General features: G+C 37.9%; 1 long non-coding RNA gene across 2 annotated transcripts in view; it reads left to right on the forward strand.

The window, feature by feature from the left end:
• LOC108523204 (uncharacterized) overlaps positions 1 to 14,688 on the forward strand; it is a 46,976-nt gene that overhangs the window by 11,428 nt on the left and 20,860 nt on the right. The window contains exons 2-3 of one of the 2 annotated variants that reach the window (XR_001883750.1): positions 2,307 to 2,456; positions 3,332 to 3,583. This is a non-coding gene — a long non-coding RNA (uncharacterized LOC108523204). The remainder of the gene's footprint in view (positions 1 to 2,306; positions 2,457 to 3,331; positions 3,584 to 14,688) is intronic. The other variant, XR_001883748.1, reaches the window with a different exon arrangement.

Below are 14,688 nucleotides of genomic sequence, written 5' to 3' on the forward strand. Positions count from 1 at the left end.
TTTTCTTTGGCTTTTTTAAAATAATTTTTTTTTTTTTTTTTTTTTTTTTTTCTTGAAAGATTCTTGCTCTGTCTCCCAGGTTGGAGTACAGTGGCCCAATCTTGGCTCACTGCAACCTCTGCCTCCCAGGCTCAAGCAATTCTTGTGCCTCAGCCTTCCAAGTAGCTGGGATTACAGGTGTGTGCCACCATGCCCGACTAATTTTTGTATTTTTAGTAGAGAGGAGGTTTTGCCATGACGGCCAGGCTTATCTTAAGTGATCTGCCTGCCTTGGCCCCCAAGAGTGTTGGGATTAAAGGCTTGAGCCACCGTGCCCAGCCTGCAAGTAGCTTTTCCTTAAGACTATGTCTTAGTCCATTTGTGTTGTTATAAAGGAACAGCTGAGGCTTGGTAGTTTACAAAGAAAAGAGGTTTATTTGGCTCATGGTTCTGCAGGCTGTACAGCAAGCATGGCACCAACATCTGCTTCTGATGAGGGCCTCAGGAAGCTTCCACTCATGGCAGAAGGTGAAGGGGAGCCATCGTGTGCAGAGATCACATGGAGAGGAGGAGACAAGAGAGAGAAGAGGGAGGTGCTCTTTTCAACAATCAGTTCTTGCTCTTTTCAGCAACCAGTTCTCACGGGAACTAAAAGTGAGAAGTTGCTCACTCCCAAGACAATGGCACCAAGCCATTCATGAGGGATCCCCCACTGTGATCAAACACCTCTCACCAGTCCCCACCTCCCACACTGGGGATCAAATTTCAACAAGAGACTTGGTAGGGCCAAACAAAACATATCCAAACCACAGCAGAGTGCTTGTCTTGTATTTCAGATCCTGTTAGAAGTGTGGGTTTTGAGAAGATATGGGTGTGAATTATGTCTGCCGTTAAATGAAAATAATTTTGGAAAATGTGTGTAAAATTGTACAGATATGTCTTCCACACATATTTTCTTCCCTCAAAACCCCTTCATCGCAGTGGGGCCCTTATTGCTGCCAGTAGTGATAGTCTTGAAATCATGAATATTGATTCTTGCCAAATTTGAACAATCTGCTTTACTCTATCATTAAAAAACAACAACAACAACAAAAACAGGGCCAGGTGCAGTGGCTCACGCCTGTAACCCCAGCACTTTGGGAGGCCAAGGCAGGCAGATCACCTGAGGTCAGGAGTTCGAGACCACCCTGACCAACATGGAGAAACTCTGTCTCTACTAAAACCACAAAATTAGCAGGGTGTGGTGGCATGCACCTGGAGTCCCAGTTACTCGGGAGGCTGAAGCAGGAGAATTGCTTGAACCAGGGTGGGCGGAGGTTGCAATGAGCCAAGATTGTGCCATTGCACTCCAGCCTAGGCAACAAGAGCGAAAGTCCATCTCAAAAAAAAAAAAAAAAAAAAAAAAAAAAAACGAAAACCAAACAAACCTCAATATATGTATTTTGGAGATGTTCTTTTTCAAAAAAAATTAATAACCATTTTGGGTTCAAGGGCACACATGCAAGTTTGTTACAGGTGGATTGTGTGACACAGAGGTTTGGTGTACAGATTATTTCATTGCTCAGGTAATAAGTGTAGTAACTGATAGGTAATTTTTCGATCCTCATCCTCCTCCCACCCTTCACCCTCAAACAGGATCCAGTGTCTCAAAACCAATATTTTTTTCAGATCCTTTTGTATATTGAATATTGTGTTAGGCTGAATGCTTGCATTAGGGAAATACAACAAACACACATTTATTCAATAAATATTGAGTACTTACTATATGCCAGGCCCTGTATTAGGTCATGGGATATGCTGCTGCACTGAATAAAAACACATACAAAAAAATGCAAGCAAAAATTCCTGCCGTCGTAGGGCTTATATCCTAGTTGGTTAACTGGGGATGACAATAAGCAACATAAGTAAATTGTAGATAAATTAGATAGTGATGAGGAGTGTGTGCTGAGGATGAAACATAGCGCAGGGAATGAAGGGTGGGAGAAGGAGCTGAAGTTATAGACAGGGTGGCCCAGAAAGGCCCCGTGAAGAAGGTGACGTTTGGATAAAGACCCAAGAAAGTCAGAGAAGGAGCCCTGTGGATATCTGGAGGAAGAGGCCTGGGTAGGAAGCATGCCTGGCATGTTGGAGGAAAGGCTGGGAGATGGAATGGCTTGGAACAGGTGAATGAGGGGCAGAATAGCAGGAGATGAGATCACAGGGTCACAGAGAACCAGGCCACACAGAGCATTGTCCATCTTAGAAAGACTCAGGCTTCCACTCTGAGATAGAAAGGCATTAGAGGGCTTTTTGTTTGTTTAGGTTTTCTTATGTATTTATTTTTGTAGATGAGAGAAAGATGTGACTTCCATCTGAACAGCATCACTTTGACTGTGAGTGGTGATTAGAGGGAAGGAAGAAGATGGAAGTGGGAGACCATTTGGGAGGCTACTGCAGGAATCCAGATGAGCCATGATGGTGACTTGCTGTAAGTCAGGGTGGGTGATAAGTGATTATACTTGGGGTACATTTAAAAAGTGTATCTGGAAGGACTTTCTGGTGGGTTAGATTGGAAAGGAGGAATGCCAAAGTCTCTGAAGCTTTCAGACTGAGCAAAGGATGAGATGAAGTAGACTGACAGACAAGCAGGTCTGAGTGGGTTGGTGAGATCACCGTCAGTCATGCTGAGCTTGAGGTGCCCATTAGGCAAGTGGCTGTGTCAAGTAGGCAAGTGGATATGGAAGCCTGGACTTGCAGGGAGAGATCTAGTTTGGAGATATCAGTCTGCAAGTCGGCAGCCTAGAGATAGTATTTAAAGCAATAAAATTGGATGGAATCATCTAGGAATACATTTGGATACAAAAGATAAAAATTCAAGGGGTACACCCTGGATCTCTTATAAAACTAAAGATCTGGAGAATTGGAGGAACCAGGAAAGGTGAGTGAGAAGGAGTGATTTGTGAGGTAGTAGGAAAACTGAGACAGAGATGTAGCTAAGTGTAGAAATTCCTGGGTGAGGGCTACAGAAGAGGGAGGGGTGTGTGTGTGGATACGTGGTATGTATGTCATATAAATTGTATCAAATGCAACTTGTAGAAACTAAATTGACTGCTGCATTTAGCAACATGGAGGTCATCTGTGACCTTGAGAATCACATATAAAACAAAAATAATGGAGCACAGATTAAGTGACTCATGTGGTAGAGACCCTGCATGTGAGAACAATTTAAAGGTCTTGTAAAACGTACAGATTCCTGGATCTTATTCCCCAGAGAATTGAACCTGTAACTCTAGTATGGTGCCTGGGAAGCTTTCTTTTGAAAATGTACCATTTCACTTAAATGACCAGCCAGATTTTGAATTCCCCACTGTAGGTGCTTCACAATCAGGAGAAAGTAGTAATCACACTGAGCAGCAGAATGTTACCCGAAGCAGAAGAGTTACAGTTGAATAACCAGAGAAGCTAGGAAATCTTATCACCGCCTCATGAGCAATGCAGCCAATTGACCATAATAAATGAGGAAAAGGTGCTCAAATTTCTCCAAGGAGCTCAAACTAGGGAGAGAAGATTTGGAAAAAGGATGTTGAAGCTGAATGCTGCAAACTGCAAGTCCAGCTAAGTCTGTGTAGGTAACCAAGAGTCACCAAGGGCATCCAAACCTGAATGGGATATTACAAAGTTAATATTTTGTGAATATTATATATGGTAGCATTTTTAAAGAAAATAATTTGAAAAATAATCCATCGTAAAGGTTATCTTTCATCTCTAACATTGGTAGGTACTCTGTTTTTCGTTTCCTTGTGGACCTCAGTTTTAGGATTTTTATAATCTTTCTGGCCACTGCCACATATTTGCAGTTTCTGTCATCACTCTCTTTTCTGCCATTTTTTACATTTATCTTGAATAGTTATTCTCAAGCAATAAACTCTAATGTTCTGATGAACCCACACATTTTTATCAATATGTAATATTTATTTTTATATCATTGGGTATAAAATATATTTGTCAGACAGAACCCTGAGCGGAGTGGATCTTGCATTAGAATATAACAGAGAGAAAGTAAGAGGTAAGAGGAGGGTGATGGTATAATCTATCATCCATGGAAGGACACTTTCGGGAGTGAAAAGGGGTGCCATCAACAATAACATCAGGACAACAGGAAGGAAGTGGAATTGTTCAGGTAAGTAGGGACATATGAACACGTAGGAACTATGTGTTTTAAAGCTAAGTTTAAAGCTAAAAAGAATGCTCTGCTTATGAAACTTATGAGAACTTTGCCTTGTGAATATATTGAGTGCCCCCTGGACTGCAAATAGCATTACTTAAACAGCTGCTAATGGGCAACGAGACAGATAGTGCAGGAAATGTGGATACTTTCAGATAAACTGCAAAATACTGTGGCTCCTCTTTCATAGTGGTTGTGCCTTGTGATTATGTGGATCGTTTACATCTATTTTGAGGTTTATACTTTATATGTCTCGGCTGTATAATTATGGTAGAGGTTATAATCCCTTCTAATATGCTGCAGAAACTTCTACTATTTGGAAATCCTCAGTGAACACAAAAGGAATGAATACAACTAACATTCTCCTAGTGATTACCGGCAGCAGTTTCTCTGAAGGTTTGTTAAGATAATAATTAATAATATCAACTCCTGCTAAACACTTCCACTCACTTCTAGGAAAGTTCTCCTAGTTGGCATTTCCTTTGTCTTCAGACATCTTCTGGTATCTCCTAGCCTAAATAAGAAAAACTCAGCATGGCCCTGACAACATTTCTATGTACCTTTTCTTTTCAACAATTACCACATTGATTGTTGAATCTAAAGACATATTTCTGCTTAAACCTTTTAGAACTGCTTCACTGATGCTTTTTTTCTCCTCCGTTACTAAAGCTCTTGGTATTGTGTGTGGGCAATTCTGTGTATATTCTTGATGTTCTTCTTTTCTAAATTATTTTTATTCTACCCTAGAGGTTTCAATATCACTTTATTATGCAGATGACCCCAAATCATACTGTGACATTTTTCTTCATCTCTCTCTCACTTATTGCATTTCTTTTTTTTTTTTTAATTTAATTTTTAAGTTCTGGGGTACATGTGCAGGATGTGCAGGTTTGTTACATAGGTAAGCATGTGCCATAGTGGTTTGCTGCACCTATCAACCTATCACCTAGGTATTAGGCCCAGCAGGCATTAGCTATTTTTCCTAATGCTCTCCCTCCTCCAATCAGGCCTCAGTATGTGTTATTCCCCTCCATGTGTCCATGTGATCTCATTATTCACCTCCCTAAGTGAGAACACGCAGTGTTTAGTTTTCTGTTCCTGCCTCAGTTTGCTGAGGATAATGGCTTCCAACTCCATCCATGTCCCTGCAAAGGACATGATCTTGTTCTTTTTAATAGCTGCATAGTATTCCATGGTGTATATATAACATGTTTTCTTTATCCAGTTTATCATTGATGGGCATTTGGGTTGATTCTATGTCTTTGCTATTGTGAATAGTGCTGCAATGAACATACATGTGCATGTATCTTTGTAATAGAATGATTTATATTCCTTTGGGGTATATACCCAGTAATGGGATTGCTGGGTCAAATGGTATTTCTGGTTCTAGATCTTTCAGAAATTGCCACACCATCTTCCACAATGGTTGAACTAATTTACATTCCCACCAACAGTGTAAACACATTCCTATTTCTCTACAACTCTGCCAGCATTGAATTTTTCGTAATACCTCAACTTCAGCTTATCCCAAGGAAAACATCCTGTTTTTTGCATGACCAGTCCCCACATTCTACTTCTCTGCACAGTTCTCTACAAAGATTGAGTGATGGATACTTTGTGACTGAATAGCATAGCCTTTCACACATTCACATTGTTCTTCTAGTGCTTAACAGTGACAGTCACAGGACATTTTTCGTCTTATAATTCTGCTTCAGAAATCCCAGGGGCACTAGTCAATTCATACCATCTTAACCCCAAGGAATGGGCAATGCAGAACTAGGACAGCCTCCTTGCAAATGGGCAAAGGTGGACTCCATAAAAACTTACAGCACAGAGTTGCTGAACAGAATGCATAATTCACATGGGTAGCTTGTACCTAAGAGAAAGAGGAGAGGAGGGGATTAAACTGGACTTACCCAGTTTTGCTTCTAAAAGTTGCTGGCCAGATAAAATCATAGAGACTAGGAGAGTTGTAAAAAGGGCATTTCATTCACATTTAAAAAAAAAAAGAAAAAAAAAGATCGCCTCTCAATAGTCCCAGTTTTAATTTTTTTTTAACTCATTGGGCAAATAGTTGGAAACAATAATCAAATCTACCACTTAATCCAAAAATAACATGATAGTAATAAGGTGCCCCACATTTGATCATAAAACCCAACCTCAGCATCAGATTGTCGAGGAGAATGAGAGTCCAAAGATAAAGTTTCTAAAATTCAAAATCCAAAGTAATTCAAATCCATAAGCAGTCTTCCTGACCTTGTGGGCTAATTTCACAGGAATTAAAGTCCAAAATTCATCAACCACCTCAACTTCCTGCTCTTCTCAGTCCCAGCCAGATGGTTCTCAATGCCTGAGGAGTGCTATGATTTCTTCAGCAGCTGCAGCCAAGTCTGTCTCAAGCCAAATCTCTCATGCCTCACTTGACAGTCCCAAAAAATTATCTGAGAACTGGCCCTACTCACCCACCAAATTTAGAAAACAAGCCAGTCTCCAGGCTTCTGGGCCAACTATTTCAGACAAAGATATGTTTACAACTTAGTGGAAACCCACCATACCCAGTGTTGCCAAAGATCTTAGCAGATACTCATGGCATCAGAGTGATAGAGGATAGGTGGGAAAAAATTAGATTTTGCAAGGAAAAGAAAGCACAGAGGTAGGCCAGGTGTTACACTAGTGCAGCTCCTTTCACATTGAAGGAAGCATCAGGAGTGGAGAGGAAGTGTCCTTCTCACCAACAAAAATTAGAAGTTCAGCATATGATTTTGCTTAGAACAAATCTCTTTTGTGATTATTTTCTGTCTCTTGACATATATCCACATTTCAAGTAATGGAGTATTTTCATGACTAAATTATAAATGTTTTATTCATACAAAATTAGCTGGGCGTGGTGGCGCACACCTGTAGTCCCAGCTACTCAGGAGGCTGAGGCAGGAGAATTGCTTGAACCTGGGAGGTGGAGGTTGCAGTGAGCAGAGATCGTGCCACTGCACTCCAGCTTGGGAAACAGAGCGAGATTCCATCTCAATAAATAAATGAATAAAATAAAATAAAATAAATGTTGTATTCATAGATGTCAGCTCTAGTTCATTTATCCAAACTCAATAAATGACATCTTTATTTCCTGATTCTATTTCATGCAGGAAGCAATGAGAAACTCATATGATATCTGAATGCAAGGGAAATTGTCTGTTGTTTCAAAACTATAGGAACATTCAAGTTGTATATAATATTAGTTACTTAATCATTAGCATGATATCTCTCAAGCTAGTTCACTTCTTGAGGCCATTTTCTCAGTCAACAGCAGTTTCTGAAGAAAAATTAATGCTTTGGCGCTTTTGAATTTAACGTTGATTCCTTCATCAAAAAACAGACAATCATAAATGTTCTATAATAGGATTAGTAACCTTTTTCTGTGAAGGGCCTGACAATATGATCCCTGTTGCAATTACTAAACCTTGCTTTTTAGCAAGAAGAAGCCACAGATGACAGGTAAATGAATGAATGTGACTATGTAACGATAAAACTATTTACAAAAGTGAAATTTGGCCCATTGGCCATAGTTTGCTGACCCCTGTTCTACAGGGATTAGTTTAGGACTCAGTGAGATAATGTGCCTAACACAATGTCTGACACAAGATAGCCATTCAATAGATGGAAGTCTCCCATCTTGCTTTTCATTAGAAGAATTCCTCCAGAGCCTTTTAAGTATTTTAGCCAATTACATATATTCTTTCCAGCTTGGGAGCTCCGAAAGCTTAAAAAGAACAATTATCATTAGTTCCAAGGTATTTGAATAATTACTAAAGTTTGTTGCTTAATTATTGTTGCAAGAGTTCAATAATGCTTGGATCCAGGCTACTAAATTAAAAAAAAGTATACAAAGAAATTAATTGTTTTTAAGCAGATTCTGAATATGTGAGACTGCTGTTTAATTAAGTTTCTACCTACAACATAAAAACTATTGTGATATCTAGTAGTCTTCCCAGAATGAAACATTAAAATAATTATGAGGATAAGCTTGCCCTTTGAATCAATTTTTTAACTAAAATTAATTTTGTCTTCTTCGCTTCCTAAACCAATAATTTCCTCTCTTTTAAAATAACGGAATAGGAACCTACACAAAATTTGTTATAGAGAATTTGACCAAGCCTTTGACGTATTGTGTATTAAACACATACACGTGTTTATGTATGTGTGCGTATATACACTTTCTGCCCATGTGCAAAATATATAGTATTATCTTTCTCATTTTTAAGCCATTGCAATGTGTTACTTTTCATGCATAGGACTTCACAACCTAAACTAACTTTTCTCAACTCTGCCTGTATATTTGAATCATCTGGAAACCTATAAAGTCACTAAAGTCAGGACCTTGTCTCCAAAGGTTCTGATTTAATTTGTCTGGAAAGGGTTCTGCACTCATATTTTAAAAAACTCCCCAGCTGTTTCTCTATATTGACAGCCCGAGTTGCTGAATCTGGCTCTGTACATTGAAGAAAGTAGAAAACAGATTCTGGGAGGCAGCTCCTCTTACACCAGACATGAAATTACTGATTTTTGCTGATCAATCACTAAGTAACTATAAGTGATTTTAAAGAATAATTGTAAAAGGATGTTAAATCACAACATGAAAGTTTAAAGGAAGTTTCTAAGGCATAGACATCCCAGCTGTTTTAGCTTCATGTGATATCCTTTCAGCAGCCAAGTTTTGGCAAGCATAGGAGCTGCAGGAATATTCTGTTAGTCCTGAGGGCTTGCTGTAGCTTCAGTAGTTTTATGTAAGTCCCTTAAATAAATGGATAGATACATTTTCTAAGCATGAAAACAGTTGTGACTTATTTGGACTTTAATTTCTAAAACCAATTAATTTTTCCTGGCTAAAAATTAGCCTAGAAAACAGGTTAAGCTGATTGACACAGGTTGAATATTAATATTGATTGGCATTCCATCTTAATATTGCTTTTAATTGCTGTTAAATACAAGGATTCTTACATGATATGAATTTAGAAAGTTGGACACGATTGGAGGAGAGGAGGTGGAGAGAATGCAAAGAACAGTCATTTATGCCTAGAAAGGCTTCAGGTGTAATTCAGTTCCCTGGCAGCTGGGCTACTCTTGTTTTGGTCAAACTCCAGACAACACCTGCTGGAGCTCCAAAAACATAGCATAGCAGCCCTGTGTCTGAATATTCCAGCTGGGGATGGGGATTTAGCTTTGCTACATTCCAGCTGTAGCCCTCTGCACAGCAAATTGAACTTTCTCCCCAGGAGTTCATAACATTCATTGATAACATTCCCTTCATCTTATCCCAGTCCATGATTTTAATTTGAATTTGCCCTTTGATTTTGAGTCACACTTCAGTGCGAGCTTGAGATTTTGAAACAACAGTTTATGCTCTGCCCCATGGCAATACTTAAGAGCAATAGGCTTTCGCTGCCTTTCCAACACAGGCTGGCGAATGGTTCATGTAGTGGTCATGGTTTCGTTTTTAAAACTAAGAGTCTGGGCTGATTTTGTAGCCTGTGTTCCAGTTGTGGCAGATTAAAGGATTTTTACACAATCCTTTTTGATAACCCTCTAAGCACTGGGCACTGCACTTGCTCCACCCACATAACATATTCTCCACTGGAGCTGGGGCTCCGGAGAAGCTCTTTCATTCTGCCAATAGACAGGGGTTAAAACTGTGATCTAAGTGGAGGATTTGAGGATGTGCTACTGTTTCTATACAGAAAAAAATTGTAGTAGTCAGAACACAAATTAAAATGAAATGCAAGTTAGTTAAATTCTCCTGGCTCACCCCTTTAGACTCCATTTTTTATCCAATAAATAATAAGAACTGAGATAGGCTGGATTTGAATTCTGTCTTCCCATTACCATTGTGTTGTCTCGAGCTTGTTTCTTTTTCTTTTCGAACTTTGGTTTCTCCATCCAAAAATGGGAATAATGATGTTCGTACCTCACTGGATTAGCAGAAAGATTAAATGAGATAATGTTTGTAAAGTACTTAATGTCATGTCTCACCCATAGTAAATGCTTTGTCGGTAATATTATTATTAAAAGACAACAAAAGTCAGCTATTGCTGTGCTGTCTGACACTTAAGCAACTTGCTTTAAGATTGTTTTGTTCTCTGTTGTTCATGTGGTTACTCTCTCTCCAAAACCAAATTATAAAATTTACATTAAAGACAAAGATTTGGGTTTTCTTCTTTTCTCTTCTTTCTTTTAAATACACTTGAGTTGTTCACTACAGAAGCAAGAGTGAATGCAGCGTAAAGAGGAGGACTAGATCGCTTTCAAATGTGTCAATCTAAAATGTATGAGTCGGGTAGAACAAATGTATTTTTTCCTTTGTACACGATCAGCAACAGACACCCTATTCCCATTTTGTTTTTAACCTCTGCTTTGTATGGAAAGATTATTAATAATTTGTAGACAGGGCATTGCATAATCTTAAATCATAAAGTGAAAAAATTCTTTCTCCTCGATTATCTTTCATTCCTTCTGATCATGTCAAGGAAAGGTGTCTCAGTTTCAAATTAATAAGGCTTTATTATCTTACTAATCCTGTTAACAAAGAGAGAGTAGGGATCAAAGAGCAGTTTAGTAGGCAACGGTATTTAGTGGTAATTGAATAGATAATATATTATTGAAATCCTTCTACATATTTTATTTAACTCTATTTTGATACATTAAACTGGTTAATAAAATATCATTTTAAAGAAATTATTTGAATAAAAAATTGAGCCATTTGAAAAAATTTATTTGCTAAAAAATATTACAGTTGATACTCATATATGGAAAGAGTACAACAGTGGCAATTCAACAGCTTCAAATCGGAAACAGACTAGATGACCTGTTATTTTCCTTCAGACGTACTTCAGGGACCCTGAATGGCAAAGGGAGGATCTGACTCACTCCTTTAGTGCTTGGAGGAACTCATCTGCAGGGTAATGACTCAAAGAGCCATATTGGCATGAATACTCTTCCTTTACCTGCTACTCTGCCTGCTTTATCCCTGTGAGTTGCAAAGAACAGGGGGAAAAAAAAACTAGAAAAGAAAATGAGATTGGGGTAGGAATAAGAATATTCATTTCCAGATTGTCTGAACATGACATATGCTTTCTCAAAAAAAAGGTTCTCTCATAAAAATGAAAGATACTGTAGTCTGAACACAAGTCTCATATTTTAACCCAGCAACTAAGATATCTTGTTAGTCAAAGCTGTCAGCTTATTCATGGGTTTGCCTTTTTTTTCCCCCCTGAGATAGGTAGCTACTATCCAGTATCCAGAGGAGACATTTTCTACCTTGTGGATTCTATCTATATGTCTTATCTGTCTCTCTATCAATAGTTATCTATCTATCTACCTACCTATCTATCGATCATCTATCATACTCAGCATTGTCTTTCAATTCCTTTTGCTGTTCTATACTATTCTGAGATGTTTTTTCATTATTACCTAGAGAATAAGAAATGATTTATTCACTGAATTTAATAAAACAGCCAAAAGACTATGAAATCATTCATTAGAACATTTTAGTCTGATAAAAACTATTTTTTGATAACCTACAATTGTGTCATGTTTATGCAAATACTGAAAGTTGACTGGAAGTTCATCTTTTATGCTTTCTCTGCACTGAATCCCAACAATGTCCATTGAATGAGTAGGCCTATGATTTCAATTTAAAACTGATTATTCATTAAAAAAAAAAAAACTATCTCTATAAGGGGTAAGATTTTACATGTATTTATTAGAGTGTGAGTATGCTCAGTTAACAGGAACTAAGGAACAGGCCACTGGAGACAGGAAGAATTTCAGAGAATAACTAGTTCTTCTCGTGCACTTTAGGAGTAGGTAATTAGAGGTCCGGAGAGTTAAATAAACTTGCCGAAGGTTGCACCTTTAATGGTTGCACACAGTTAGAGGTGGAGTCCGGCCCACAGCTTCCCAGGTAAGGGCTCTACCCTATTGTTTACCCACCAAGACATACAGGACTAGAAACCATTTGTTTTAATTTCCTGTGACATGTCAATCTTCACGATCTTGGCAGCTATTTTAAAGAGAAGGTAATTCCTTCAAATTAACAGTACAAAGCCATTCATTACTCTTTACTCAACTTTTTATTAACCACTCCATAGTATAGCTTCTAGAAGCTTTTGATCCTAATTTATTATTTAGTTGTAAACATGCACTTTTCGTAAATAACTCTATAATTGAGATCAAAGCTGGTATTAAAGCTTTCTCAAGAGCTGAGTTTCTTTCATTTCCTTTTTCAGGCATTTGAACTTTAGGAAATTGCACATCAAGCTGTAGTTTACTAGGGGATCCATCCATCTTCCCTTCAAAGCAATGTCTTTCCTTTCATATTAGTTCCTTTGATAAACAGTGTTGAGAGAGCATTGCTAAAGAGAAAATAGAAAAAAAATGTTTTCATCTAGGCATAAAATGATTTCTTCAGAGAAATGTTTTGAGGCATATAAACTAATGTTTTAATCTGATAGGTTATTTTGCATGTGGATATGGATGGAGATCATTTTACAAGATACTTTATGCCTATAAATGGTTGGGTGAGCTCGTCTTTATATTATATATAATATACATACACACATATATATAATATACACACATTAACGTGTGTACATTAATATCATATTAACATGTCATCTTTACATTGTACTCCTGGACCATAGTTACAAGGAGCATTTCTGGAGTCAATGATCTAGGCCAAGCCTTAGCTAGTTAACCCTCTAAGCAATGTGTTTAAGTAGTATGATTGAAATAAGGCTGTATAATTCACCTACTGAAAATGATGTAAGCGCCAAATTGCCCTCACAATTTCTTAGTTTTTTTTAATGGGTAAAAAATTTCCGAATGAGAGAAAAAGGAGTATTAAAAACTCAGAATTTTAGTTAAAAGTCAAAGCTAATTCAAAGCCAGCTTCTGTGCTCAAAAGCAACCCAGGGCTGGGCACAGTGGCTCACGCCTTGTAATCTCAGCATATTGGGAGGCTGAGTTGGACGATCACTTGAGCCCAAGAGTTTGAGGTTACAGTGACCTATGATAATGGCACTGCTCTCCAACCTGGGTGACAGAGGGAGATCCTGTCTCTAATGAAAAAAAAAAGAAAAAAAGAAAAAAAGAAAAAGAAGCAGAAAAGCAAAACAAGAATGCTTCTCCCTCAAAACACACACAAACCAGGTACAGAAATTAAGAAGAAAAAAAAAAACAAACAAACCTTTTCTATTACAGAAAAGATAAAAGTTGGTTCCATTGTGTTTAGTACTCCCTAAAAAGAAACAGAAAAAAAATCTAGGGAGTAATATAAACCTTCTAGTCAACATCCAAAATATGAACCCCCAGCTCTGCAGAGCCTTGGGTTGCTCTTGCCTTTCCAGCTTCATTGTGATAGATCTTCAGTCTTATTATGTATTTGACAGCTACAAAAGCTTTCAGGTAAGGCAAAATCTCTCCTCTGAATATCCTAAAATTATGTGCCACATTTTGTGGGAATGGATACCAGTTCATTTATTTTTCTGGGAAGATGGCTCACAGAATTTATCAGTCTTGAGGGGATTTGTGGCATAGCTAAGGTTAAGAACCACTGCAAGGGATAATGTACTGAAAATGGAATTTTAAACATCTGGTGGCAGTTGGGGAAAGACTCTGGGTAGGTCTGCACGGTCTGCACCCCACTAAAAAAGGGTACACACTATATGATTCGAGGTACATATAATTCTGGAAAATGCACACTAAACTATAGTGATAGAAGGCACTGGGGCCTGGGAGGAGGACACAGTGGGAAGAGGAACGGTTCTGTTTTGAAGCTTTTTTTCTCTTGAACTCTTAGACTTTAATATTGAATGAATTCTCATTTTAGGAAGACAAATCATCTCTGATTCCTAGGGATTCCATTTCCCAGGGATGGTAGGTGGGGATTGTCAGACTTTTGAATATTCCTTCTAGTTCTAGCTACCTCATATTATTTTTCAGTACAATAATCTTCTCTTACCAACCCTGATGGTTGTTGGTAAGAAAACTGCACTCCATGCAGTTGCAAACCAACCCGCTTCTAATGCAAAGCTAACTGTGAATACCCTGAGTTGTAGGTACATATGGCAGGGATGGTGTTTTGAAAATATTATCTATATTAATTCTCACAAAAATTCTATAATAGGCATTCTTCTTATATTATACCAATGAAAAAATGAAATGTAGCAAAATTGAGCAATTGACCCAAAGTTACATAATTATTAAGCAAGAAGTAATAATTTGGAGCGAATAGGTCTGATTCTGCAGAGACAATACTTGGCTTCACCTCAGTTTAACGACTCTTCAGATAATAACCAATTAACTGACACTCAAATTAAAGTACTAGTTTCCTACCAACTTACATCTTAGGTTAAAAAATTGCTTGACTTGAATTTCATCTCATATTTCTTCCTATGATGGAATCAAGTTGCCAAGTATATGAAGAGAGACAAAAAAAAAAAAAAAAAAAAAAAAAA

The sequence above is a fragment of the Rhinopithecus bieti genome, unplaced genomic scaffold, assembly GCF_001698545.2.
Source record: "Rhinopithecus bieti isolate Rb0 unplaced genomic scaffold, ASM169854v2 scaffold_72306, whole genome shotgun sequence".
Classification (NCBI taxonomy): domain Eukaryota; kingdom Metazoa; phylum Chordata; class Mammalia; order Primates; family Cercopithecidae; genus Rhinopithecus; species Rhinopithecus bieti.